The sequence below is a fragment of the Pseudophryne corroboree genome, chromosome 3, assembly GCF_028390025.1.
Source record: "Pseudophryne corroboree isolate aPseCor3 chromosome 3, aPseCor3.hap2, whole genome shotgun sequence".
In the NCBI taxonomy this organism is placed as follows: domain Eukaryota; kingdom Metazoa; phylum Chordata; class Amphibia; order Anura; family Myobatrachidae; genus Pseudophryne; species Pseudophryne corroboree.
The window spans coordinates 258,597,026-258,623,399 of record NC_086446.1 but is presented as its reverse complement, the minus strand read 5'-3'; the positions used below and the strand labels follow the sequence as shown (position 1 = coordinate 258,623,399).

The following is a 26,374-nucleotide window of genomic DNA, read 5'->3' as shown; positions in this document are numbered from 1 at the left end:
CCAGCACTGAGACGGACATGTCTGTTCAGTGCATTCTCCACAGCCAGACTGAAAATAGCGCTGATCAACGGGACCTTTATAGGATCCAAAACCTTGCAAGAATCCAACAGTGGGATGATGACATTTTGCTTCGTTTTGGGATTAGAGGCTAGGCGGAAACCCCAAGCCGGTCTCTGATCTGGACTCAGATCAGGAAATTCAGGTGAACTGGAGCCGCTCATCTCTATGGCAAACCAATGCATTTTACAAAGAAAATAAAAATGACTGTTACAGACACAAGAGCTAAATTTGGATGCTATTAGAGATGTTGAGTCTGTCAGACAAGTGTTTATTAGAGAAATAACATTAGTAAATACCATTGATTTCCAAAGTTTTCTATGCTGTGCCCTCTTAGTTCCCTAGCTTTTACAGCACCCCCCATCCATCAATGATAAAATGTATATTTTTACAACACATATATATTCATAAAGTATATTAGTAACTTATGAAGTTTAGCATACCCCAGACTGCCCCAATTCCCACTTACTTTTATCAGTTTGGAGGTGTACACCAACCAACATGCACTGTCAGTGTAATATGAGAACCGCAGCCTAAGACAACAACATGGTGCAGGAGGAGAGATGACAACATCAGTTAAGCAGCAATGAATCTCAGGGTGAAGGGGGTCTCAGAGCATATGGGCAACTGGAAACCCCCATGTGTGCTACATAGGCAAAAAATGTTGCTTTCATCTATTGAGCATTGATTTTAATAGTAACTAAACACAGGGGCGGTTCTACTGTTAAACTAATGGAGCTTAAGCTTAAGTGCTCCTAATTCTGGAGGGGCTCTGAAACAACTTTTTTTTAATGAGTGAATTTGTCAACAAAATTGATGGAGTTTTTTAAGTGGGTGTTATTAAAATAAGGTAATTATAGAGATAGAATCGTCACTCGTCTCACTTTAAAACCAAAAATCGGATTTTTACCTCTTGTTTTTATGTACTGTATGGTTATAGCACGTCACAATGACAACCAGGCTTCTAGTACAGCATAGGTGATATTACAGCTTAGAGGCACATTGCTTTGTACCACGGGAGCTGCTGGGCAGTGCCGTCTTTTCGTTAGAGATGTGCATCGGAAATTTTTCGGGTTTTGTGTTTTGGTTTTGGATTCGGTTCCGCGGCCCTGTTTTGGATTCGGAAGCGTTTTGGCAAAACCTCCCTGAAATTTTTTTGTCGGATTCGGGTGTGTTTTGGATTCGAGTGCTTTTTTAAAAAAAAACAACTCAAAAACAGCTTAAATCATAGAATTTGGGGGTAATTTTGATCCTATAGTATTATTAACCTCAATAACCATAATTTCCACTCATTTACAGTCTATTCTGAACACCTCACACCTCACAATATTATTTTTAGTCCTAACATTTGCACCGAGGTCGCTGGATGACTAAGCTAAGCGACCCAAGTGGGCGGCACAAACACCTGGCCCATCTAGGAGTGGCACTGCAGTGTTAGACAGGATGGCACTTAAAAAAATAGTCCCCAAACAGCACATGATGCAAAGAAAAGAGAAAAAGAGGTGCACTGTGGTCGCTGGACGGCTAAGCTAAGCGACACAAACACCTCAATATGTCAGGAATTATTCTATCTAATCAATGGTAATATTGGTCCAAATTACTGAAAGAAAATGACAAAATCACAGGAATTATTCGTTCTAATCAATGGTATTATTGGTCCAAATCACTGGAAGAAAATGACAAAATCACAGGAATTATTCGTTCTAATCAATGGTATTATTGGTCCAAATCACTGGAAGAAAATGATAAAATCACTGGAATTAAATGGCAGTAATGTCGGGAATTATATCAAATGGCAGTTCCACTGGACATATACGGAAGTGTCAGACAGGATGGCACTTAAAAAAATAGTCCCCAAACAGCACATGATGCAAAGAAAAGAGAAAAAGAGGTGCACTGTGGTCGCTGGACGGCTAAACTAAGCGACACAAACACCTCAATATCACAGGAATTATTTGTTCTAAATAATGGCATTATTGGTCCAAATCACTGGAAGAAAATGACAAAATCACAGGAATTATTCGTTCTAATCAATGGTATTATTGGTCCAAATCACTGGAAGAAAATGACAAAATCACTGGAATCATTTGGCAAGATCACTGTAATTAATAATTAATTATAAATCACTGATATTAATTGGTAAAATCTCGCTATCGCCTGCCTAGTGAAGTGGAATCTAGATGGGATTTTGTACCGGGGACACAATAACATCATCAATTGTCTAAATCCCAATGCACTAATGGCGGAAAATGGGCGCACGTCTAACAGCTCACTGATTATACTGAGAACTGATTATACTGATCAATCACTGATTATACTGAGCACTGATTTTACTGAGCACTGATGCTACTACGGAGAACTGACACTAAGCAGCGAGAACAGCACTGGACTATTGTACTGTAGTATACTGGTCACCACAATGCTGCACTGTACTACTATATATATACTGCTCACAACAATGCAGCACAGATATGGATACTTGAAGTGACACGGAGCTGCAAGATACAGCAATGGACTACTGTACTGTACTACTATACTGGTGGTCACCAAAATGCTGTATTGTACTACTATATATACTGCTCACAACAATGCAGCACAGTTATGGATGGATACTTGCAGTGACACGGAGCTGCAAGATACAGCAATGGACTACTGTACTGTACAACTATATACTGTTGGTCACCAAAATGCTGCACTGTACTACTATATATACTGCTCACAACAATGCAGCACAGTTATGGATGGATACTTGCAGTGACACAGAGCTGCAAGATACAGCAATGGACTACTGTACTGTACAACTATATACTGTTGGTCACCAAAATGCTGCACTGTACTACTATATATACTGCTCACAACAATGCAGCACAGATATGGAAACTTGCAGTGAAACAGAGCTGCAAGATACAGCAATGGACTACTGTACTGTACTACTATACTGGTGGTCACTAAAATGCTGCACTATACCACTATATATACTATATATAATATATATATATATATATATATATATATATATATACTGGTCACACAACAATGCAGCAGATATTGAGCACTGATGATCAGGATACTGTCTAGAACTGAGTCTGACACGGAGCTGCAAGATACGGCAATGGCCTACTGTACTGTACTATAATTATATACTTGTGGTCCCCACAATGCAGCACACTGATCAGATATTTGCAGCACACTGAGCACAGATATGGAGCTTTTCAGGCAGAGAACGTAGATATTTGCAGCACACTGAGCACAGATATGGAGCGTTTTCAGGCAGAGAACGTAGATATTTGCAGCACACTAAGCACAGATATTTGCAGCACACTAAGCACAGATATTTTCAGCACACTGAGCACAGATATGGAGCTTTTCAGGGAGAGAACGTAGCCACGTCCTCTCCGTTCAATCTCCAGTGCACGAGTGAAAATGGCGGCAACGCGCTGCTCTTTACATGGAATACAAATCTCTCGAGAATCCGACAGCGGGATGATGACGTTCGGCCTCGTTCGGGTTAATCGAACAAGGCGGGCAGATCCGAGGCTGCCTCGGACCCGTGTAAAATAGGTGAAGTTCGGGGGGGTTCGGATCTCAACGAATCGAACCCGCTCATCTCTACTTTTCGTATGGGCTCAATGGGCTCTTGCCCAAGGGCCCCAGGAGTATAAGGGCCTTAGGCTGATAGCTGTGGGTTCCCTCTTTCCAGGCGTACCAGATTTTTGAAAATTGGCCCTGGGGAACTGGAGATATCTGACTTGAAAGCAGTGGTCCCCATCCTAGCCTGTTAATTTCTCTTCCCAGCCAGATATCTTGGGTTCTGTCTGACTCTGAATTTTTCTGAGGATATAATCCAAAAGCTGGGTCTCTCCCTCTTGTTCCGCCGTGCGTGCACATATCCGCAATTTGCGTATGGTCGCTCACGCGGTCCTGCGCGTGGTATGGGTATTTACGGTGGAGTTTGTGAGCGCATAGAGGGTTATCAAAACATTACATATTTAATCCAAATGGTGCACATTGTACACATAGCCCCCCTGCATCACATCAGCAAGTATCAACAGTTTAAATGATTCCAGGACTGAGGGATTCGCCTTTGCATGATAGGAAGGGACAGACTAAGGTTATAAGGTGGTGTCTGGTATCCAGCTGTAGGGTATTTTAAGGGTAACATTCCGGTGTTGGTTAGAGGCAGATCGCATATTCCTAGTTATGTGCAGAAGTAGAATATAGATATAAACTGTATTTACTGTATATTATGTATGCGGCGGGAATCCAAAGGAGACCACCCACAAGAGCAGTTAAGAAAGACATCGCCCACCTTTTCAAATCAACCTATGACCTCTCCTGTAATGTAAAGATGCATCCCTGTGTCCAATGGACAAAGGGATTACAGTATCCATTGTATTGCTTTTGGAAGTAGTGTATAAAAAGCCTGTTGCTGCCTGGCCGGTCAGAAGACTCTTAACGCTATCTACCTGATTAGCGGAGGACTGGACCAGGAAGTGCATGCGAATATTCTCACATATGTACATTGACTGTAGCCATTTACTCTGTTGTATTGTAGTGTATAAATTGTATTGTTATCCCCTTCCAGATATATACGCTGAGGTGTCGGAGCCCAGTGTTTAACTACAAATCGGTGTTGTGTCCTCTTTTCCCTGCTAGGGTTTAAAGCTTATTACATTACCTAACTGCATAAGGTTTAAAAGTGTATTGATAAGTTGTGTACGCGCTGCGGGTACTTTGTACCGTCAGCGCTGCATAAGGTTTAAGGTATAACATCATTGCAGTGCTTTGCTGCATAAGGTTTAGGGCGGGATGTACTAAAGCAAAAATGCGGTAAAACCCCCGAAAACGGGGGTTTTACCGCATTTTCATATTTACTAAGACCCTACCGCAGCGTTTTCGGCGTCCAGGGTTTCGCCATCTCTGGATGGCGAAACCCTATAGAAGCCTATGGGCTTCTTTTCGCCGACCGCCGCAACCCGCCGACACCGTCGACCCCCGCCGCAGACGCCGACCCCCCTTCCCCCTGGCTTACCTTCCTCCAGGCTGCCCTGGACCCGGAAGGTAGTGTCCTCCTCCCCCTAGCAACGCAGCCGGACGTCCTTCCGGCTGCAGGGGGGAGGAGGAGGTGCCGGGGGCAGCCTGCTGCTGCTTCCCGGCATCTAGCCAGTGTGGGGACCCCGGGGAGGTGACGGAGACCCCCCGCAGACCACCTAACAGGTATCGCGGGGGGCCACCGTCACCGCATCGCGATGTTGATCGCATATGTTAGTACATATGCGATCAACATCGCTGCGGTAACCGGCGAGGGGCGGCGATGTATGTTAATACATCCCGCCCTTAGAGTGTAATAATATCATTACATTGCATTACTAATAAGGTTTAAAGTATATCAAGAGTGTGTGCGCGCTGTGTGTACTTTGTACCCCCAGCGAGGCGTTTGTACGCTAAGTCCGTACACGGTACGGGACTCTGTACGCAAATAGCGTACAAAGTACGTAGAGTGCATATTAAGTCTAGCGGCCGCAGCGGCTCCATGGTAAAAGTGTGTTTAAAGGTATATCTTTATGGTTCAAGATAATATCGACATTATCAGTGCATTGCTGTGCCCAGGGGCCTACACTGCTGTTAAGACAGCCCTGCTGCTGGGAGCTGTAGTCTAGCTCTGTAATTTGCGCTCTGTAAATAGCGTGAAACATCTATCCGTTTTAAGCTACAATTCCTGACAGCCTGCAGAACTTCTCTTTGTAACATTCCTAGAAATGTGAGGAATTGATGTTACAATAGTGCGCTGTTAACAGACAGTATATTGCAGCGGAAGAACACACAAAGAGTAATCACCCAATACTCCTAAAAGGCAAGCAATAAAGAAAGGAGTGTGCTCAATCTCCGCGCCCCACTGTTTGAAACATGTAGACCCTTCACCTCAATATAAAACAAGGTCACAAATAAATGCAGTATACTAAGCTTTAAATGTCCAACTTCTTTTGTCAGATTGTTCACAATGATGAATTTTTTAGAGGTTTCTTCAATTCCAAAAGATAACGGTTCTGCAAAAATTGTGTTCCAAACCAGTGCTTGATAACAGCGGAATGGAGAGCACAAGAAATACAATAATAGTGCAATAGTAAAAACAAGGCTGATGTTTTAATAATAAGTTGCACTTACAGCAAAATAGAGTTATAATCGCATGTAAAGACCCAGTCGCACACAAAGGTACAGCAAGTCAGCTCACCGACGTCTAACAGATGGTCTCCAAGAGATAACGACGGCCTCAAAGTACAAGAAATAAAACAATGATAGTGCAGTAATAAAAACAAGGCTGTTGTTTTAATTAAGTTGCACTTACAAAAAGATAAAGTTAAAATCGCATGTAAAAACCCAGTGGCACATAAGGACACAGCAAGACAGCTCACAAACGTCTACAGATGGTCTCCAAGAGGTAGCGACGGCCTCAATGCCGGAATTTGAAGTCGTCAGTCCTCGCGGTAACAGGCAGCGTCCTCAGGTGTCCACAAGAGTAGAAAATCCACAACCACACTTAACGCGTTTCGGATCACATAGGATCCTTCATCAGAAGTGTGGTAAGAGTACGTGTGCAGTCCTTTTAAAGACCTCCTAATTGTAAAATTCAAAACACATGTGCAGATCGATTTAGGAGCATTTCCTTCCGGCGGATATTCCACCAACCGGAAGTTGCGTATGCGTTCCAGCGTGGATTTGTATCGTAAATTTATCAAACACACAAAATACACGAAATATTAAAATATACAGCACCTTCAACCCCATATCCACAAACTACATCAGTAAGAAGCCGTCAACCAATACTGATACACAATAAACAGGACAAACAGAAAAGGGACCATATGAATTTATAAACGTCTGGGCGGATGTGACGTAACCCGGAAATCCAGGATGCGTTCCAGCGCCGGTCTGCGTTCCATCGTCCTTTTCTTATGCAATCCCTATAGCTTTTTTTAATTCAAGGATTTATTTTGCTTGGGCGATCATGCGCATTCCGGCGCTGGCTCACACTTCACAAATAAGACCTTCAGTTGAATAATAACCTAAAACACAAAAAATATATGTAAATGTTTTGTAATATTAAAGTCTTAACACAAATAAGTCTAGAAAGGGGAGCATGATCCAGACACCAAGATTTAGGGACAAGAAGATATAACCTCGTGATCTCAAACAAGAAAACATCCTAAATCAAAATCACTATTCAAACCTTTTGGAACTAGGGTTTTTAATTGATAAATCCATCGGGTTTCTGCCATTGCTAATCTTTTATCCATATCCCTAGTTCTAGATTTTGGTAGTATCAATTCTATTCCATAAAAAGTTTTTATATGGCATTCATTTTTTCCATGGTGTTTCTTGAAGTGGGCTGGAACAGTATGTGTCTCAAGTCCTTTTCTAATGTTGTATATGTGTTCTGCCAACCTCGTTTTTAACGCCCTCGAGGTCCGTCCCACATATCGAAGTCCACATGTACATTCGAACACATACACAACATTCCTAGAATTACAAGAAATAAACTGATTGATGGGATATGTTTTTCCATCAACTACAAATTCCTTAAATTTATTGGAATTACTTTTGACTGTTCTGCACATTAGACAGCTACCACAACGGTGGAAACCCTTCGTATGTATACTCTGACGAATATCAGTTTCCAGGCTACTTTTCACCAATTTATCCTTTAGTGCCGGAGCTCGTCTATAGATGAATGACGGATACTTAGGTATATAATCAGAAAGAACAGGATCTTGTAATAAGAGCTTCCAATTGGCTCTAAATATTTTTTCCACATTTTTATAACTATTGCTATATTTACTGATAAATGCCCATTGGTATCTATCATTTTTCTTTCCCCCCTCAGTGCTGGTGGTTTTCAACAAATCCTCTCTCTCCACCTTAGAAATTCTCTCTCTAGCTTTTTCAATGGTGGATGTGGCATACCCCTTTCTAGAGAAACGTCCTGATATTTCATCAAGTTGGTTTTCACATACAGTAGCATCACTGCAATTGCGCTTCACCCTTGTGAACTGGCCAAAGGGAATACCCTCTAGCCAGTTCACATGATGAAGACTTGATCTTTCTATGAAATTGTTGGAATCCGTAGGTTTACGATAGATTTTAGTTTTCAACATGCCACTTTCACTATAGATACATAAATCCAAAAAATGTATTTGTGCTTTACTATATTCAAAGGTAAATCTGATTGACAAATTGTTTATATTTAATCTATCTTGGAAAGAGAGAAGAGATTCTTCATCACCTGTCCATATAAAAAGGACATCATCGATGAAGCATTGCCAGGATACCAGGCCCGCCCCCAGTACGCCGCCCATCCATATCTGTTGTTCTTCCCAATGGGCCATAAATAAATTGGCATAACTGGGGGCGAACCTGGTACCCATAGCTGTCCCAACAATCTGTAAATAAAAAACTCCATCGAATACAAAATAATTATTTTTAAGGATAAATTCTATCCCTCCTAGTATGAATTCCTTCAAAGGTTTACTCAGATCACTTTTATCTAAAAAGAAAGAGACAGCTCTTAAACCCTCTTCTTTATGTATTATTGTATATAGTGTGCCCACGTCGGCACTACATAGAAAAGAATTATTATCCCAAGGAAGATCTCTCAATTTACACAAGACATCCCCGGTATCTTTAAGGTACGCCCTTGTGGTTCGAACCAATGGCTGGAGATAATGATCTATTAGAGCAGATAAATTAGAGGTAATACTGTCACAACCAGAGATGATCGGGCGTCCTGGGGGATTCTGACTGTCTTTATGTACCTTGGGTAAGGTGTAAATAGTCGGAATAGTGGGGTTCTTAATATTTATAAAATCCAATTCTTTTTGTGTAATGACCTCTCTCTCCAAAGCCCTTTTTGTGAGTTCTTGAAGTTCCTTTTCTATCTTAGTAGTCGGGTCACCTTTTAGTTTTTTATAAGTTATCCCGTCATTGAGTTGTCTAAGTACTTCCTCTATATATTTACTTTTGTCCATTAGGACAACCCCCCCACCCTTGTCGGCTGGCTTTATTATTAATTCCAAATCATCTTTCAATGATCTAATTGCTTGGAATTCTTTTTTAGTCAAATTAAGTTTTCTATTATCTTTCCCCTTAGCTTTAACGTTTGTTCAATTTCACTACAAACTATTTTATTGAAACTTTCTATTTGGCTACCTTTAAAAAAGGTGGGATAGAAAGTTGAGGGAGGTTTAAACTGTGACTTGTCACTCATTACAGAGGTATTATCCACAGATGTTTCCTTCTCTTTATTAATGAAAAATCTTTTAACAGTTATTTTTCTGATAAACTTTTGTACGTCAATAAAGACGTCGAAAGGATTGGGTTCATACGATGGTGCAAATTTAAGCCCCTTTTTTAGGACTTTTTCTTCATTAATATCTAGAACCCTTGAACTTAAATTGAAGATCTTTACATCCTCCTCATGTGTTGATTCCAGGGGTTCTGTAGGAATAACAGCTACCTTTTTTTTGGCAAAATTTCTCTCTTTATTTTTATTTCCTGATCTTTTTCCTCTAAATCTCTTTTTAGTATTTTTTACCTTAGCTTTCTTGGGGTTCTCGGATCCCAGTTTAAATGGGCCGAGTGTGATTTGGCATTGAAATTTGAAGTGGGACGATCTTCATCGCCCACTAAGGGGAGTCCTGAAAATCTATTTGAGGTATAAATATCTCTTGGTGGTACATCAGGAAAAGTTTTTCGTGTGTTCCACCTAGGATATTGATCTCGCTCCCAATTGGGACGATATCTATTCTCATTAACTGAGTACTTATTCCTCGTTGGCCGAAAGTACCCAGATTCAACCGGATCATGGGTATAATTACGATCATAGCCCCATCTTTTATTCTGTATTGGGTTTTTTTGGGGAGGAGCATTTTTTCTCCATTTTGGGGTTTTATCCACAGGGACATTATTTACAGGTGCTTCCTGTACTTTAATTGCACCTGTATCCCTCAGATATTTTTTATGTTTTTTTCCCTTAATTCTTTAGTATTTTTATTGATTTTTTTCAGAAGTTCTTTTTCAGCATTTCTAAAATCTTCCAACTCTTTATAGGGGGTCACTAGTGACTGTAGTACATTAATTTCCTCATTCAATGTTGATAATGTACTCTTTCTTTCTCTAGTGATGAGATCTATTAGTGCAAGAGAACATTTATTTAAAATCGAATCCCATTCTTTTTGAAAAGAGTCATCGCCAGTGCTAAAGGAAGGTGTTTTGTTAATTTTCAATCCCTTTGGCACTAACTGTTCAGCTTGGTATTTCTCTAAAGTCACTAGTTCCCACCACAATCTATTCTCTCTAAGCATTAGAATCTCTAATTTTTTAAAAACACTGTCTAAGTCATCATCACAGACATCAATAATATCATTGGTTTTTGAAAAGGTGGAAAAAATCAAATCTTTACGACTCTCTCTAAATGTAAACATGCCTGCAGCACCGAATAACAAACAAGGATGAATAAACGGACAAATGTGAGGAATTGATGTTACAATAGTGCGCTGTTAACAGACAGTATATTGCAGCGGAAGAACACACAAAGAGTAATCACCCAATACTCCTCAAAGGCAAGCAATAAAGAAAGGAGTGTGCTCAATCTCCGCGCCCCACTGTTTGAAACATGTAGACCCTTCACCTCAATATAAAACAAGGTCACAAATAAATGCAGTATACTAAGCTTTAAATGTCCAACTTCTTTTGTCAGATTGTTCACAATGATGAATTTTTTAGAGGTTTCTTCAATTCCAAAAGATAACGGTTCTGCAAAAATTGTGTTCCAAACCAGTGCTTGATAACAGCGGAATGGAGAGCACAAGAAATACAATAATAGTGCAGTAGTAAAAACAAGGCTGATGTTTTAATAATAAGTTGCACTTACAGCAAAATAGAGTTATAATCGCATGTAAAGACCCAGTCGCACACAAAGGTACAGCAAGTCAGCTCACCGACGTCTAACAGATGGTCTCCAAGAGATAACGACGGCCTCAAAGTACAAGAAATAAAACAATGATAGTGCAGTAATAAAAACAAGGCTGTTGTTTTAATTAAGTTGCACTTACAAAAAGATAAAGTTAAAATCGCATGTAAAAACCCAGTGGCACATAAGGACACAGCAAGACAGCTCACAAACGTCTACAGATGGTCTCCAAGAGGTAGCGACGGCCTCAATGCCGGAATTTGAAGTCGTCAGTCCTCGCGGTAACAGGCAGCGTCCTCAGGTGTCCACAAGAGTAGAAAATCCACAACCACACTTAACGCGTTTCGGATCACATAGGATCCTTCATCAGAAGTGTGGTAAGAGTACGTGTGCAGTCCTTTTAAAGACCTCCTAATTGTAAAATTCAAAACACATGTGCAGATCGATTTAGGAGCATTTCCTTCCGGCGGATATTCCACCAACCGGAAGTTGCGTATGCGTTCCAGCGTGGATTTGTATCGTAAATTTATCAAACACACAAAATACACGAAATATTAAAATATACAGCACCTTCAACCCCATATCCACAAACTACATCAGTAAGAAGCCGTCAACCAATACTGATACACAATAAACAGGACAAACAGAAAAGGGACCATATGAATTTATAAACGTCTGGGCGGATGTGACGTAACCCGGAAATCCGGTATGCGTTCCAGCGCCGGTCTGCGTTCCATCGTCCTTTTCTTATGCAATCCCTATAGCTTTTTTTAATTCAAGGATTTATTTTGCTTGGGCGATCATGCGCATTCCGGCGCTGGCTCACACTTCACAAATAAGACCTTCAGTTGAATAATAATCTAAAACACAAAAAATATATGTAAATGTTTTGTAATATTAAAGTCTTAACACAAATAAGTCTAGAAAGGGGAGCATGATCCAGACACCAAGATTTAGGGACAAGAAGATATAACCTCGTGATCTCAAACAAGAAAACATCCTAAATCAAAATCACTATTCAAACCTTTTGGAACTAGGGTTTTTAATTGATAAATCCATCGGGTTTCTGCCATTGCTAATCTTTTATCCATATCCCTAGTTCTAGATTTTGGTAGTATCAATTCTATTCCATAAAAAGTTTTTATATGGCATTCATTTTTTCCATGGTGTTTCTTGAAGTGGGCTGGAACAGTATGTGTCTCAAGTCCTTTTCTAATGTTGTATATGTGTTCTGCCAACCTCGTTTTTAACGCCCTCGAGGTCCGTCCCACATATCGAAGTCCACATGTACATTCGAACACATACACAACATTCCTAGAATTACAAGAAATAAACTGATTGATGGGATATGTTTTTCCATCAACTACAAATTCCTTAAATTTATTGGAATTACTTTTGACTGTTCTGCACATTAGACAGCTACCACAACGGTGGAAACCCTTCGTACGTATACTCTGACGAATATCAGTTTCCAGGCTACTTTTCACCAATTTATCCTTTAGTGCCGGAGCTCGTCTATAGATGAATGACGGATACTTAGGTATATAATCAGAAAGAACAGGATCTTGTAATAAGAGCTTCCAATTGGCTCTAAATATTTTTTCCACATTTTTATAACTATTGCTATATTTACTGATAAATGCCCATTGGTATCTATCATTTTTCTTTTCCCCCTCAGTGCTGGTGGTTTTCAACAAATCCTCTCTCTCCACCTTAGAAATTCTCTCTCTAGCTTTTTCAATGGTGGATGTGGCATACCCCTTTCTAGAGAAACGTCCTGATATTTCATCAAGTTGGTTTTCACATACAGTAGCATCACTGCAATTGCGCTTCACCCTTGTGAACTGGCCAAAGGGAATACCCTCTAGCCAGTTCACATGATGAAGACTTGATCTTTCTATGAAATTGTTGGAATCCGTAGGTTTACGATAGATTTTAGTTTTCAACATGCCACTTTCACTATAGATACATAAATCCAAAAAATGTATTTGTGCTTTACTATATTCAAAGGTAAATCTGATTGACAAATTGTTTATATTTAATCTATCTTGGAAAGAGAGAAGAGATTCTTCATCACCTGTCCATATAAAAAGGACATCATCGATGAAGCGTTGCCAGGATACCAGGCCCGCCCCCAGTACGCCGCCCATCCATATCTGTTGTTCTTCCCAATGGGCCATAAATAAATTGGCATAACTGGGGGCGAACCTGGTACCCATAGCTGTCCCAACAATCTGTAAATAAAAAACTCCATCGAATACAAAATAATTATTTTTAAGGATAAATTCTATCCCTTCTAGTATGAATTCCTTCAAAGGTTTACTCAGATCACTTTTATCTAAAAAGAAAGACAGCTCTTAAACCCTCTTCTTTATGTATTATTGTATATAGTGTGCCCACGTCGGCACTACATAGAAAAGAATTATTATCCCAAGGAAGATCTCTCAATTTACACAAGACATCCCCGGTATCTTTAAGGTACGCCCTTGTGGTTCGAACCAATGGCTGGAGATAATGATCTATTAGAGCAGATAAATTAGAGGTAATACTGTCACAACCAGAGATGATCGGGCGTCCTGGGGGATTCTGACTGTCTTTATGTACCTTGGGTAAGGTGTAAATAGTCGGAATAGTGGGGTTCTTAATATTTATAAAATCCAATTCTTTTAATGACCTCTCTCTCCAAAGCCCTTTTTGTGAGTTCTTGAAGTTCCTTTTCTATCTTAGTAGTCGGGTCACCTTTTAGTTTTTTATAAGTTATCCCGTCATTGAGTTGTCTAAGTACTTCCTCTATATATTTACTTTTGTCCATTAGGACAACCCCCCCACCCTTGTCGGCTGGCTTTATTATTAATTCCAAATCATCTTTCAATGATCTAATTGCTTGGAATTCTTTTTTAGTCAAATTAAGTTTTCTATTATCTTTCCCCTTAGCTTTATTTAACGTTTGTTCAATTTCACTACAAACTATTTTATTGAAACTTTCTATTTGGCTACCTTTAAAAAAGGTGGGATAGAAAGTTGAGGGAGGTTTAAACTGTGACTTGTCACTCATTACAGAGGTATTATCCACAGATGTTTCCTTCTCTTTATTAATGAAAAATCTTTTAACAGTTATTTTTCTGATAAACTTTTGTACGTCAATAAAGACGTCGAAAGGATTGGGTTCATACGATGGTGCAAATTTAAGCCCCTTTTTTAGGACTTTTTCTTCATTAATATCTAGAACCCTTGAACTTAAATTGAAGATCTTTACATCCTCCTCATGTGTTGATTCCAGGGGTTCTGTAGGAATAACAGCTACCTTTTTTTTGGCAAAATTTCTCTCTTTATTTTTATTTCCTGATCTTTTTCCTCTAAATCTCTTTTTAGTATTTTTTACCTTAGCTTTCTTGGGGTTCTCGGATCCCAGTTTAAATGGGCCGAGTGTGATTTGGCATTGAAATTTGAAGTGGGACGATCTTCATCGCCCACTAAGGGGAGTCCTGAAAATCTATTTGAGGTATAAATATCTCTTGGTGGTACATCAGGAAAAGTTTTTCGTGTGTTCCACCTAGGATATTGATCTCGCTCCCAATTGGGACGATATCTATTCTCATTAACTGAGTACTTATTCCTCGTTGGCCGAAAGTACCCAGATTCAACCGGATCATGGGTATAATTACGATCATAGCCCCATCTTTTATTCTGTATTGTTTTTTTTTGGGGAGGAGCATTTTTTCTCCATTTTGGGGTTTTATCCACAGGGACATTATTTACAGGTGCTTCCTGTACTTTAATTGCACCTGTATCCCTCAGATATTTTTTATGTTTTTTTTCCCTTAATTCTTTAGTATTTTTATTGATTTTTTTCAGAAGTTCTTTTTCAGCATTTCTAAAATCTTCCAACTCTTTATAGGGGGTCACTAGTGACTGTAGTACATTAATTTCCTCATTCAATGTTGATAATGTACTCTTTCTTTCTCTAGTGATGAGATCTATTAGTGCAAGAGAACATTTATTTAAAATCGAATCCCATTCTTTTTGAAAAGAGTCATCGCCAGTGCTAAAGGAAGGTGTTTTGTTAATTTTCAATCCCTTTGGCACTAACTGTTCAGCTTGGTATTTCTCTAAAGTCACTAGTTCCCACCACAATCTATTCTCTCTAAGCATTAGAATCTCTAATTTTTTAAAAACACTGTCTAAGTCATCATCACAGACATCAATAATATCATTGGTTTTTGAAAAGGTGGAAAAAATCAAATCTTTACGACTCTCTCTAAATGTAAACATGCCTGCAGCACCGAATAACAAACAAGGATGAATAAACGGACAAATGTGAGGAATTGATGTTACAATAGTGCGCTGTTAACAGACAGTATATTGCAGCGGAAGAACACACAAAGAGTACACAAAGGTACAGCAAGTCAGCTCACCGACGTCTAACAGATGGTCTCCAAGAGATAACGACGGCCTCAAAGTACAAGAAATAAAACAATGATAGTGCAGTAATAAAAACAAGGCTGTTGTTTTAATTAAGTTGCACTTACAAAAAGATAAAGTTGCACTTACAAAAAGATAAAGTTAAAATCTCCTCTTGGAGACCAAACATAAAGATAAAGTCTCCTCTTGGAGACCATCTGTAGACGTTTGTGAGCTGTCTTGCTGTGTCCTTATGTGCCACTGGGTTTTTACATGCGATTTTAACTTTATCTTTTTGTAAGTGCAACTTAATTAAAACAACAGCCTTGTTTTTATTACTGCACTATCATTGTTTTATTTCTTGTACTTTGAGGCCGTCGTTATCTCTTGGAGACCATCTGTTAGACGTCGGTGAGCTGACTTGCTGTACCTTTGTGTGCGACTGGGTCTTTACATGCGATTATAACTCTATTTTGCTGTAAGTGCAACTTATTATTAAAACATCAGCCTTGTTTTTACTACTGCACTATTATTGTATTTCTTGTGCTCTCCATTCCGCTGTTATCAAGCACTGGTTTGGAACACAATTTTTGCAGAACCGTTATCTTTTGGAATTGAAGAAACCTCTAAAAAATTCATCATTGTGAACAATCTGACAAAAGAAGTTGGACATTTAAAGCTTAGTATACTGCATTTATTTGTGACCTTGTTTTATATTGAGGTGAAGGGTCTACATGTTTCAAACAGTGGGGCGCGGAGATTGAGCACACTCCTTTCTTTATTGCTTGCCTTTGAGGAGTATTGGGTGATTACTCTTTGTGTGTTCTTCCGCTGCAATATACTGTCTGTTAACAGCGCACTATTGTAACATCAATTCCTCACATTTGTCCGTTTATTCATCCTTGTTTGTTATTCGGTGCTGCAGGCATGTTTACATTTAGAGAGAGTCGTAAAGATTTGATTTTTTCCACCTTTTCAAAAACCAATGATATTATTGATGTCTGTGATGATGACTTAGACAGTGTTTTTAAAAATTAGAGATTCTAATGCTTAGAGAGAATAGATTGTGGTGGGAACTAGTGACTTTAGAGAAATACCAAGCTGAACAGTTAGTGCCAAAGGGATTGAAAATTAACAAAACACCTTCCTTTAGCACTGGCGATGACTCTTTTCAAAAAGAATGGGATTCGATTTTAAATAAATGTTCTCTTGCACTAATAGATCTCATCACTAGAGAAAGAAAGAGTACATTATCAACATTGAATGAGGAAATTAATGTACTACAGTCACTAGTGACCCCCTATAAAGAGTTGGAAGATTTTAGAAATGCTGAAAAAGAACTTCTGAAAAAAATCAATAAAAATACTAAAGAATTAAGGGAAAAAAAACATAAAAAATATCTGAGGGATACAGGTGCAATTAAAGTACAGGAAGCACCTGTAAATAATGTCCCTGTGGATAAAACCCCAAAATGGAGAAAAAATGCTCCTCCCCAAAAAAAACCAATACAGAATAAAAGATGGGGCTATGATCGTAATTATACCCATGATCCGGTTGAATCTGGGTACTTTCGGCCAACGAGGAATAAGTACTCAGTTAATGAGAATAGATATCGTCCCAATTGGGAGCGAGATCAATATCCTAGGTGGAACACACGAAAAACTTTTCCTGATGTACCACCAAGAGATATTTATACCTCAAATAGATTTTCAGGACTCCCCTTAGTGGGCGATGAAGATCGTCCCACTTCAAATTTCAATGCCAAATCACACTCGGCCCATTTAAACTGGGATCCGAGAACCCCAAGAAAGCTAAGGTAAAAAATACTAAAAAGAGATTTAGAGGAAAAAGATCAGGAAATAAAAATAAAGAGAGAAATTTTGCCAAAAAAAAGGTAGCTGTTATTCCTACAGAACCCCTGGAATCAACACATGAGGAGGATGTAAAGATCTTCAATTTAAGTTCAAGGGTTCTAGATATTAATGAAGAAAAAGTCCTAAAAAAGGGGCTTAAATTTGCACCATCGTATGAACCCAATCCTTTCGACGTCTTTATTGACGTACAAAAGTTTATCAGAAAAATAACTGTTAAAAGATTTTCCATTAATAAAGAGAAGGAAAAATCTGTGGATAATACCTCTGTAATGAGTGACAAGTCACAGTTTAAACCTCCCTCAACTTTCTATCCCACCTTTTTTAAAGGTAGCCAAATAGAAAGTTTCAATAAAATAGTTTGTAGTGAAATTGAACAAACGTTAAATAAAGCTAAGGGGAAAGATAATAGAAAACTTAATTTGACTAAAAAAGAATTCCAAGCAATTAGATCATTGAAAGATGATTTGGAATTAATAATAAAGCCAGCCGACAAGGGTGGGGGGGTTGTCCTAATGGACAAAAGTAAATATATAGAGGAAGTACTTAGACAACTCAATGACGGGATAACTTATAAAAAACTAAAAGGTGACCCGACTACTAAGATAGAAAAGGAACTTCAAGAACTCACAAAAAGGGCTTTGGAGAGAGAGGTCATTACACAAAAAGAATTGGATTTTATAAATATTAAGAACCCCACTATTCCGACTATTTACACCTTACCCAAGGTACATAAAGACAGTCAGAATCCCCCAGGACGCCCGATCATCTCTGGTTGTGACAGTATTACCTCTAATTTATCTGCTCTAATAGATCATTATCTCCAGCCATTGGTTCGAACCACAAGGGCGTACCTTAAAGATACCGGGGATGTCTTGTGTAAATTGAGAGATCTTCCTTGGGATAATAATTCTTTTCTATGTAGTGCCGACGTGGGCACACTATATACAATAATACATAAAGAAGAGGGTTTAAGAGCTGTCTCTTTCTTTTTAGATAAAAGTGATCTGAGTAAACCTTTGAAGGAATTCATACTAGAAGGGATAGAATTTATCCTTAAAAATAATTATTTTGTATTCGATGGAGTTTTTTATTTACAGATTGTTGGGACAGCTATGGGTACCAGGTTCGCCCCCAGTTATGCCAATTTATTTATGGCCCATTGGGAAGAACAACAGATATGGATGGGCGGCGTACTGGGGGCGGGCCTGGTATCCTGGCAACGCTTCATCGATGATGTCCTTTTTATATGGACAGGTGATGAAGAATCTCTTCTCTCTTTCCAAGATAGATTAAATATAAACAATTTGTCAATCAGATTTACCTTTGAATATAGTAAAGCACAAATAAATTTTTTGGATTTATGTATCTATAGTGAAAGTGGCATGTTGAAAACTAAAATCTATCGTAAACCTACGGATTCCAACAATTTCATAGAAAGATCAAGTCTTCATCATGTGAACTGGCTAGAGGGTATTCCCTTTGGCCAGTTCACAAGGGTGAAGCGCAATTGCAGTGATGCTACTGTATGTGAAAACCAACTTGATGAAATATCAGGACGTTTCTCTAGAAAGGGGTATGCCACATCCACCATTGAAAAAGCTAGAGAGAAAATTTCTAAGGTGGAGAGAGAGGATTTGTTGAAAACCACCAGCACTGAGGGGGAAAAGAAAAATGATAGATACCAATGGGCATTTATCAGTAAATATAGCAATAGTTATAAAAATGTGGAAAAAATATTTAGAGCCAATTGGAAGCTCTTATTACAAGATCCTGTTCTTTCTGATTATATACCTAAGTATCCGTCATTCATCTATAGACGAGCTCCGGCACTAAAGGATAAATTGGTGAAAAGTAGCCTGGAAACTGATATTCGTCAGAGTATACGTACGAAGGGTTTCCACCGTTGTGGTAGCTGTCTAATGTGCAGAACAGTCAAAAGTAATTCCAATAAATTTAAGGAATTTGTAGTTGATGGAAAAACATATCCCATCAATCAGTTTATTTCTTGTAATTCTAGGAATGTTGTGTATGTGTTCGAATGTACATGTGGACTTCGATATGTGGGACGGACCTCGAGGGCGTTAAAAACGAGGTTGGCAGAACACATATACAACATTAGAAAAGGACTTGAGACACATACTGTTCCAGCCCACTTCAAGAAACACCATGGAAAAAATGAATGCCATATAAAAACTTTTTATGGAATAGAATTGATACTACCAAAATCTAGAACTAGGGATATGGATAAAAGATTAGCAATGGCAGAAACCCGATGGATTTATCAATTAAAAACCCTAGTTCCAAAAGGTTTGAATAGTGATTTTGATTTAGGATGTTTTCTTGTTTGAGATCACGAGGTTATATCTTCTTGTCCCTAAATCTTGGTGTCTGGATCATGCTCCCCTTTCTAGACTTATTTGTGTTAAGACTTTAATATTACAAAACATTTACATATATTTTTTGTGTTTTAGATTATTATTCAACTGAAGGTCTTATTTGTGAAGTGTGAGCCAGCGCCGGAATGCGCATGATCGCCCAAGCAAAATAAATCCTTGAATTAAAAAAAGCTATAGGGATTGCATAAGAAAAGGACGATGGAACGCAGACCGGCGCTGGAACGCATACCGGATTTCCGGGTTACGTCACATCCGCCCAGACGTTTATAAATTCATATGGTCCCTTTTCTGTTTGTCCTGTTTATTGTGTATCAGTATTGGTTGACGGCTTCTTACTGATGTAGTTTGTGGATATGGGGTTGAAGGTGCTGTATATTTTAATATTTCGTGTATTTTGTGTGTTTGATAAATTTACGATACAAATCCACGCTGGAACGCATACGCAACTTCCGGTTGGTGGAATATCCGCCGGAAGGAAATGCTCCTAAATCGATCTGCACATGTGTTTTGAATTTTACAATTAGGAGGTCTTTAAAAGGACTGCACACGTACTCTTACCACACTTCTGATGAAGGATCCTATGTGATCCGAAACGCGTTAAGTGTGGTTGTGGATTTTCTACTCTTGTGGACACCTGAGGACGCTGCCTGTTACCGCGAGGACTGACGACTTCAAATTCCGGCATTGAGGCCGTCGCTACCTCTTGGAGACCATCTGTAGACGTTTGTGAGCTGTCTTGCTGTGTCCTTATGTGCCACTGGGTTTTTACATGCGATTTTAACTTTATCTTTTTGTAAGTGCAACTTAATTAAAACAACAGCCTTGTTTTTATTACTGCACTATCATTGTTTTATTTCTTGTACTTTGAGGCCGTCGTTATCTCTTGGAGACCATCTGTTAGACGTCGGTGAGCTGACTTGCTGTACCTTTGTGTGCGACTGGGTCTTTACATGCGATTATAACTCTATTTTGCTGTAAGTGCAACTTATTATTAAAACATCAGCCTTGTTTTTACTACTGCACTATTATTGTATTTCTTGTGCTCTCCATTCCACTGTTATCAAGCACTGGTTTGGAACACAATTTTTGCAGAACCGTTATCTTTTGGAATTGAAGAAACCTCTAAAAAATTCATCATTGTGAACAATCTGACAAAAGAAGTTGGACATTTAAAGCTTAGTATACTGCATTTATTTGTGACCTTGTTTTATATTGAGGTGAAGGGTCTACATGTTTCAAACAGTGGGGCGCGGAGATTGAGCACACTCCTTTCTTTATTACATTCCTAGAAATGGAAATGGCAGAGCCTGAGAAGGCTTGTCCTAGGAAGGAGGTTGAGAGAAATAAAAGGTGAGAAGGAGCCTGAGGCAAGGAGGGGTCTTACAAGGTAATTTTGCTGGCACTGAGAGGTGTGTGCTGTCCTTGCAAGGACAGCAGGGCCCTTTGGACCTTGTTGGATGTTGCACTATTGTTGCTGGTTGTAAAGGCACCCCCATAACAGTTCAAGCTTTAGGGGTCCAAAAATGTAGATCCTCCACTGACTAAACACATATTGGGCCGGATGTAATGACGCCCGAGATCGCTGAAGGGGCAAGATACCGTCTGATTTCTGACTTTTTTTTAAAGGGGCAATGACTTACAAGGCATGGTTTTTGCTTGTAAGTGATTGCCCCTTTAAAAAACCATCTGCGATCGGCCAGCATATCGCACCTCCGGCGATCTCGGGTGTCATTACATCTGGTCTGTTGTCTATTTACTTCCAGTATGCTTTTCGCTCTAGCGCCCCCCACCTCATTAGCGCATGCAGGGGGGGTTTCTGAGTACACAGAAACCCCCCATGAACAGTTAAATTCTCTCTTTTTTTCTGAGACGGAGACATCTGTGTCTCCGTCTCAGTACAAACCACGATCGTGACCGCTACAGCGATCACGGTCACAGAAGCTGCTGCTGCACAGAGCTCTCCTCTGAAAGCTGCGGTCAACGTTTCAATGTCTTTTATGACGAAAATGTTATAAAAGACATTGAAACGTTGACCGCAGCTTTCAGACTTGCTTGTCTGTTTTTTTCTGCGCCGTGAGTGCCGCCCATACTCTGCATTTATATATATATATATATATATATATATATATATACATTTTAGATAGATAGATAGATAGATAGATAGATAGACGGACGTAGCCAAATGGTCCGGTGCCTGGGACTCAAGGTCAACACCAATTGGTCGACACACCTTAGGTCGACACCATAAATAGGTCGACACAGAGAAAAGGTCAACATGAGTTTTTTATGTTTTTTTGGGTCGTTTTCTTTGTAATGTGACCGGGAACCCCAATTAGTGCACTATGTCCCCTCGCATGCTTCGGGCAAGGTGCCTCGCTCTGCTGCCGCTGCGCTCGGCACAGGTTACCATTCCCAATTGTAGTCCACGTGGATTGTAAAGTCTGAAAAAGTTCATAAAATGAAGGGGAAAAAAGTGAAAACTCATGTTGACCTTTTTCCATGTTGACCTTGTTCATGTCGACCTATTTCTGGTGTCGGCCAAAGGTGTGTCGACCAATAGGTATCAACCTTATTGGTGTCCGTATACCAAATGGTCCGGCAGTCTTCATAATAAACAGTGCTTCAGCCTGGAGCACTCACAGAGAATCAATGTACAGTGCAAAAGTGCGGCACTCCTGGCATATCATAGATAAATAAACACAACCACCCGGTCGGTTTAATCAGTCAACGTTTCAAAGTGCTGCATTTTTGAACTGTATATATATATATATATATATATATATATTTACACACAGTATATATTTATACGGAAACCCCCCTCAGTAAATCCTGCGTTTGCCCCTGCACCTACTTTATGAATCACTGGATTATTCATTATAAAGGCAATTCTATATAATTATATCTTTGGCAATATTAATTTATCTTTGATGTAAACGAGGTAATAATTAATTATATGAAGGGGGCACTAATATGAATTAATAATATGAAGGGGCTTCTACTATTTATTATCTAAATCGGTAAGTGACATGAATTATCTGAAGGGAGCACTACAATTAACTTTTTATAGGGGAAATATCCATGAACTATGTAATAGGAGCACTGCTATTATTTATCTAAATGGATGCTACTATTACTAATCTAATGAGGCATTACTAGCATTCTAGCTTCGGGTTTGAATCAGCAACGGGACCCGTGCATGCATGCGCAGGTCCCAACCTGCGCATGTGCCCATATTTAATGTGGGCGACCTGCAGCAATTGCAGAAACAGGGCATTGCGGGGGCGGCTTTTAACTAACGGGGGCGTGGTAGTGCAAACAGGGAGCATGTTGTCTGCGTTTTTGGGGCGGCTGCACGTCGTCACACGCAGCCGCTCCGAAATAACAAATGGCGGTAGGTCTCCTGCCATTGCAGCCAGGCTGCAGGAGGCATCCACAATTTCAACGATCGCGCAGTAATTGCTGCGCAATCGCAATTTCAGTGTGATCACAGTGGGTGGATGGTGAGGTGCATGATGGGCGGCCTTGCCCTGCGATGGGTGGCCCCAAACATGTGATTCAAAGGATTGCAAATTCTGCTAAAAAGCAGAATTTGCACTCCTTACTGAATAACCCCCATATTATGCAATTTTTGCAACCAATCCTTCATCATCCTCTATAAATCTATACAGTTTCCATGTAATATAGAAAGTGGATGGTGCAAAAGGCCCCTATTGAGAGTACAGGATGATTTCTGATTATTTGCACCTCTTGAGTACCCATAAAATGCAATATGGGAAAATATATTGCGCAGTCTGTAAAATGTACATTCTCTAACTTTGGAGATCATTTCTATTGATCTTGCTCATTTATGAAAACTGTTATAGTTAGGGGTATATTTACTAAAGTGAAGGTTTATAGAAGTGGAGATGTTGCCCATAGCAACCAATCAAGTTCTACTTATCATTTATTTAGGACCTTCTAGAAGAAAATAGCTAGAATCTGTTGCTATGGGAAACATCTCCACCATACCTCCAGCTCAAAAAGCCTTGGAATTGGGACCTAGCATGCAGCGCCCAAAAAAGGCGCAGTGCCTCATAAAAAAAGGAGCAGGCCTCTGATAAAGGGGACGATGCCTTGCTCCCAGTGCAGCCACCAGCTCACCACCCCACCCCCGCATTGTTAGATGCCGTGCACATGCATACGACATCTATTCAGTGATCACCGGCTGCTTTGCAGAGCAGAGCAACAGTGATCACAAGCTCTCCCTACTTGCCACCCCCTCACTCATGGGACACTGTGGCCTGCAGGTGGGACAGTGTCCGAATAGCGGGACTGTCCTGCTGGAATTTGGACAGTTGGCAGGTATGATCTCCACTCTAAAAAACGTGCACTTAATATACTCCTAATATTCAACAAGGAACAACACTTCCCTCACAACCCCCCAAAGAGTGAATACAAATGTATGCTCTGCCACAGACCCACCATCAGGGGGTGCTGCAGGCGCAGATGTCCTGGGCCTGGCCTCTCTAACAGACATCGCCCACATTTGTAAGAGCCAGCACACTTAGGCCAGGCGGAAACTTTCTCTTGGTCAGTCCTCAGCATGCTTGGGGCCAAAATATCCTTAAGGTTTCTTGATTTTTTGAAAACTATTTCAGGACGAGGAGGGAGGATTTCTTTGAGGATGGGGTCCATGAGCAATATTCTCCAATGGTTTCTGAATGAATCGCGGATAGATTTCTCATGTCGACTGAAGGTTGTTATGAATGCCGTGGAATTCTTTGTTTTGTCTCTTGTTTTGTATTCCAGCAGTTCAGACCTGTCAATAGTGTTGGTCCAGTTAATGGCTTCCTTCAGAACAGTATCTGGATACTCTTTTTGCTTGAACCTGTTACTGTACATCTCCAGCTGTGATTGGCAGTCCTCAGGTTTACTGCAATTCCTTTTTATTCTACTAAATTGGGAGAATGGAATGTTATTTTTCCAACTTTTAAGATGTGGTGATCTCGCCAACAAGTTGTCACGCCGGGAGATGTTTTGGATTTTCCAATTGCAAACGTTACAGCCAAGGGGATTTAACAATAACTATGAGATCGCTCCCTTTTTATAAGATACGGTACTTAAAATATTAAAATATTACAACTGCTCCTTGTGTCCTTCCCTTCGCCTCCCCCCCACTATTATGTCACAAAGTTAAATATATATCTAACACCTGATAGAATTTAAATTAATTGGGGTTGGAGCAAGTAACCCAGAGGACACAACGTTGGTACAGTCATACCACGCTGGAAATGCCCAAATATGTCCGATCTTGGAAGCCAAGCAGCATTGGGCCTGATCAGTACCAGCAAGGGGGACCAGCTGAGAAGATCAGGTACTGTAAAGTACGTGAATGAATAGGAGCCTGGGAAAGGTGTTGCTCCATATTAATGCACTAATTAGATCACGTTACAGTAATCACTTGAATTGGTATATAGCATTGACCATGTACACACCATAGTAATATAAAAATAGCACATGCACTTTAATATTGCAGTCCAGCACATTTTAATATATATTAATGTGCACTACGGTTATAAATATATTAATTCCAGAACATTAGCACTTTTTATTTATTTATATGTTTATATATTTTTATTTTTATTAATTTAAAACCGTAATATGTTATAAAAAACGAATACCTTATTTAACACTATTAGTATAGTTTCACCGTCATATGTGTTTATTCCTATTTCACAATAATGCTCATCTTATTCCTATTTACCTCTAGTTTATAATATGTGAATAAAATTCCACTCCTGATGCTATTTATTTTTATCTCTATGTTGTCCGATTTCCATGGATACCGGGTTTTTCCTGTACTAACTACGAGAAAATGGCTGCCGCAGCTGGCATATCTATGGATAAAGTCCCATCAAATATGGCCACCTATACACGGACTTTTTGTAACAGAGACTGCCTCCCCCTGGATCACAGACAATGAGAAACTTCATCACAGCATATTGAACTATGGTCACGAGCCGCCGCGGGCGCATGCGCAGATGCGTCCGGAAGTGGGGCGGAAGTGACGCACCGGGCCCGTCCGTCACCGGAAGTGTGGCGGAAGTACCGCAATTTCATGGAAAAAACTATTTTTAAGACTTTTAAAGTGACTGTGCAATGTCTAACATACTCGTTTTTGCTGACTATAAGACCCTATGAACCCTGCTCCTAATGTACCACAGTAGAAAATAGTGAAATAACATGTATCATGTAATTGCACCATGTGACTCCCTGTGATGTCACAACCCTCCCATTTAGTAATAGTGCTATAAATAGACTTGCAGATCATTATGTCCCTACCCTTTGAAGAAGTCTTTTGAGACGAAACACGTTGGGGAAATCCTGCACTTACCTCACCTAAGATAAGGAAATATCCATTTTACTTGATCTTATTACGATTTTAAAGTTTAATTTTTAGTGTTTTTAGTCCAGCTGTGTATGTGTTGTTGTCCCATTTTTATATATGCCTTTTTATGTATGCCTTTTTTCAGGGCCGTAACTACGTGTGTGCCAAGTGGGCTTGGCACACAGCGCAGTTGCCCTGAGGGCGCACGGCCAGCGGCATGTAATGAGTCAAATTGACTCATTACATGCCGCCTCTGCTGTGTGCGCCGTGCGCCGCGCTGTGGAGGGAGAAGAGGACCAGCGCCGGGCAGCGG

General features: G+C 39.8%; 1 long non-coding RNA gene across 2 annotated transcripts in view; it reads right to left on the bottom strand.

The window, feature by feature from the left end:
- Positions 1 to 6,196: 6,196 nt before the first annotated feature.
- The window catches only part of LOC135055227 (uncharacterized), a 219,555-nt gene continuing 199,377 nt past the window's right edge, over positions 6,197 to 26,374 (bottom strand). The window contains exon 5 of one of the 2 annotated variants that reach the window (XR_010243697.1): positions 6,197 to 7,121. This is a non-coding gene — a long non-coding RNA (uncharacterized LOC135055227). Of the gene's footprint in view, positions 7,122 to 10,958; positions 11,884 to 26,374 lie in introns of those variants that run through there. The other variant, XR_010243698.1, reaches the window with a different exon arrangement.